This window comes from Suricata suricatta, chromosome 4 (genome assembly GCF_006229205.1).
Source record: "Suricata suricatta isolate VVHF042 chromosome 4, meerkat_22Aug2017_6uvM2_HiC, whole genome shotgun sequence".
Lineage (NCBI taxonomy): Eukaryota > Metazoa > Chordata > Mammalia > Carnivora > Herpestidae > Suricata > Suricata suricatta.
The window spans coordinates 131,313,808-131,317,901 of NC_043703.1; the positions used below are offsets into that span (position 1 = coordinate 131,313,808).

General features: G+C 45.7%; 1 long non-coding RNA gene across 1 annotated transcript; it reads left to right on the forward strand.

Moving 5' to 3' along the window:
• Positions 1–1,138: 1,138 nt before the first annotated feature.
• LOC115289263 lies at positions 1,139–2,588 on the forward strand. Its single transcript, XR_003907519.1, has 3 exons — positions 1,139–1,162; positions 1,521–1,659; positions 2,514–2,588. It is a non-coding gene; the product is annotated as an uncharacterized LOC115289263 (long non-coding RNA).
• Positions 2,589–4,094: the final 1,506 nt, after the last annotated feature.

Here is a 4,094-nt window from a genome sequence, read left to right on the forward strand (position 1 = left end):
ATGTTCATAGCAGCGTTACTTACAACAGCCAAGACACAGAAACAACCTAAGTATCCACCAATGGATAAAGAAATGTGGTGTATGTATACAATGGAGTGTTATTACATCATAAAAAAGAGAGAAATCCTGCCATTTGTGACGACATGAATGGAACTTGAAGGCACAATGCTAAATGAAAAAAGTCAGACAAAGTCAAATACTATATGATCTCACTGATACGTGAAATCTAAAAAACAAAACTATAACCTCCCCAAATTCATAGATTCAGTGAACAGATTGGTGGTTGCCAGAGGCAGGGTGGTGGAGAATGGGTGAAGGTGGCCAAAAGGTACAAACTTCCAAAAATGAATCTGCATCATAGGTAACAGGAGATAACATTGGTTTGGCTTGACTCTATGCCTGTTGTTAGATTTTTCACAGGTAGTAACTTACAAACCCTCACAGCACCCCCAGGATGTAGGTACTGCTGTAATCTTGATTTTTATTTGAGAGCACTGAGCCTCTGAGAGATGAGGTAACATGGCCCAGACCACCAGGTTAACAATCCCAGCTCTGCCAGTTCGTGGCTGTGAAAGCTTGGCCATACCTTTCATGGGCCTCAGTGTCCTCAGCTTCAATAGGAGGATCATAATAACCATACACGCATCATAGGGCTGGGTGGACACGGCTACTTCAGTGCCTGGCTCAGAGTTTGAGCTCAGGAAGTGCTGGTTATGTTATTACTGTATGTGGCTACAGGATGAAGGCCAGTAGGGGGACTATTGGACTGAGAGAATATTTGGACTCTTTTGAGGAGTCCTACTGAGCCTTGCAAACTTGAGCAAGCCACCATTCCCCTGGGTACCACGTGTCACCCCATCCCCAGTCCATAACGCACCCCATGCTGCTTTGGGTCTGGCAACCTTGGCCTGCCTTTCCAGAGCTGCTTCGGCCCAAGGACCCGCCTCTCTACCCTTGTTCCCCTGATGACAACTTTGCCGAATAAGCCAATGGGTGGATATGCACTGGGAAGTCAGCCCTCCCGCCACTGCCACTGGGTACCCTGCTGACCACAGTTTAACCATCATGTGCTTGGGCTCCCATCTCCCTGAGGCCCCTAACCTCTAGCTGGACACGTTCTCTGTAACCAGAGGGCTTGGCATAGCAGAGCCTGAGGGCAGAGGTACTGTGCTCCCCTGAACACGAGGCTGTGAGCACAGTAGACCCTCAAGGAGTGAAATCAGATCACAGAAAGCACAAGCCTCCCATGAGCCTCTGGGGAAAGTTTTTAGGCAGCACCTGGGAGGCTAATGAGTAACCCCACTGATCCAAGGGTGTTCCTGGTGATATTGCCAGGAGACAGGCCCTGGGCTGTCATGTTCGAGGAGGAGCTTGCTGAGAGGAGTGCCACCATGAAAGGACCAACCATAGTCCAACCCTGTGGTTAGGTTAAGGCAGGACAGCAGACAAAACCCAACGCAAGAAAGGAAAATGCCATGCCCTGGCTGCCTCTTACCCATGGCCTTATCCTTCTCCGTCAGACTCCTTTAGGAACTCTGCCTTGACTTCCACCAGGAACTGAGGCATTGGCGGTGGCTGCTCACCAGGGACACCAAAGGGAGCCTAGAAGAGATGGGGTTTCATTTCTGCCCAAGCCTCCTGCTCAACTCCCTTGAATGGGTAATACACTCTTCTCCGGGGCAAGTGCCCAGTCTTGAAATGCTGGTGGCTGTGGGAGAGAAGGAGAAAGCTGCGTTGCTATCTGCCAGCTTCCCCCCACCCCTGCGCGCAGACAGGGCGCTGGCCACACATTTAGTTTACTTGGGCAGGTGTCAGGAAAGACCCCAGAGTTCCCGGTAACATTGCACATCTTTAGCTATTGGTGAATTTGGAACTGTGACAACAAACAGAAAAGGCAGTAACACTTTTTAAAAAATGTTTATTTTTGAGAGAGAGAGAATGTGCACGTGTGCATGCGTGCATGTGCGCACGCGCGCACACACACACACACACACACACACACACAGACACCAGGCGGGGAGGGGCAGAGAGAGAGAGGGAGACAGAATCTGAAGCAGGCTCCAGGCTCTGAGCTGTTAACAGACTAAATCACCCAGGGGCCCTAGAAGGAAGACTTGATAAGATTATTTTTACCTGGATTTTAGAAGCAAATGAGGACATTCTGAAAATTGACCATTACAGGTCTCTCTCACTTGTGAACATAGACAGTAAGTCCTAATGTAGATCCTTGAGTAACAGATAACAATCTGTTATCCAAGATTCTGAAATTTAAAAAGCTCTGAAACCAAAAGATTTTCCATGAGTCATTTGGAGGCAGAACCTGAGTGAAGTCCTCATTTATCTCTCTCTCTTAACATAATATCCACAAGTCTGTGGCAGGGGATTTATGATGTTTGATTATAAGCCCTTTCCATGGATTTGGTGTAATGCAATATATGGTACATTTGCTATTTTCCCTTTCTCACATCTAAAAAATTCCAAATTCCCAAACCCATATCTTTATAAATTTTCAGGACTATGGATCTGTATTCGCAATCTGAATCTTGTCGAGAAATCCTATGCAGTAAAACCTGAATTCGTGAGTCCGGAAACATGCTTGTAATTCAAAGCAATTGTATATTAAAGTGAATTTCTTCATAAGAAATAATGGCGGATGATTCATTCTGCAACCCAAAAGTATTCATATAAAAATGATTAAGATACAAATACAATACAAATACAATAATATAATACAAAATAATACAGAAAATACAAAATATAAAGAAAAATAAACAAGTTAATCTGCCATTTATCTTTGAAAACTGTCATGGCAGGGAGACAAGAGAGAGAAGGGTTATTGTGTAGGATGACTTTCACTATCACTAACAGAATCACTATCTCTTGACCCAAAGGAACCTTTTTCTGCATGGGGGGCATTGTATACACTCACACGGATGTGGACTACAGTACAGTGTGAATACTCTCTTGTCATCGACTGTATTTAATGTAACTGGCAATAAGGCAGGAGAGGAAAGGTCTAGATCTGCAGGCAGCCTGACCTAGAATGAAGCAAAGCATTCCTGAACTTACTCTTGTATGGAAAAGCAAAGAACTGTCCATGGGTGCTTTGAACTGACAAAAAAATACACTAGTGCCAGTTCTGGGCACCTTCCAGTGTTCTGAAAAATCACTGATTCCTGCCAACACTGTGGCCTGAGATCAAGCATCTGAACATGGGAGATAATTACCCACAATCCCACAGAGCAAGAGAGAAGAATCATTGGCTTGGTTGTGATCATGTGACTTTCAACATTATGTACTGCTCAAATTGCAAGACATCGCTCGTTTAACAAGTTGAAATTTGGGGCGCCTGGGTGGCTCAGTCAGTTAAGCAGCCGGCTTCAGCTCAGGTCATGACCTCACGGTTTGTGGGTTGGAGCCCCGCATCAGGCTCTGTGCTGACAGCTGGCTCAGAGCCTGGAGCCTGTCTTCAGATTCTGAGTCTCCGTCTGTCTCTTACCCTCCCTTGCTCACGCTTCTCTCTCTCTCTCTCTCAAAAAAGAAATGAAACATTAAAAAAAAAAAACACCAAGTTGAAATTTGTTAGAAATGTTGGCTTGTCTTGCGGGACACTCGCAGAACAAGTTACTCGTAATCCAAGGTTTTGCTGTATGGATATATTGCCATGTTCACCGTAGCCTGTGAAGGAGGCATTATCTTTACCCCCTTTTTGAGATGAGGAAATTGCGGTGCAGAGAAGTGAGGTTTTCCCCTGTTTTCTCATCTGTGAAAAGGAGCTGCTGATAGGTCCTCCCTCAGAATGCTGGTGTGAGTGGCAAATACATAAGTTCCTGTGAGCTGCTTAGAGCCGCTAGTGGACTGGGACTGATCTGAAGCATGCTTCTGCAACGTGCTTTTTCCACCAACAGTATATTTTGGAGGTCTGTCTGGGTGACACTTCTAGCCCTAGCTCACCCCTTGTATGAACATGCTGGTTTCAGCCATTCTACTGTTGATGGACGCTGTGGCACTTGGGTCCTTCTAGAAGCAGTTGCCAAGAGACAATTACATATACAAGGCATTTTTGGGGGAGGGGGTTAAGGTCTGGGAAGGAT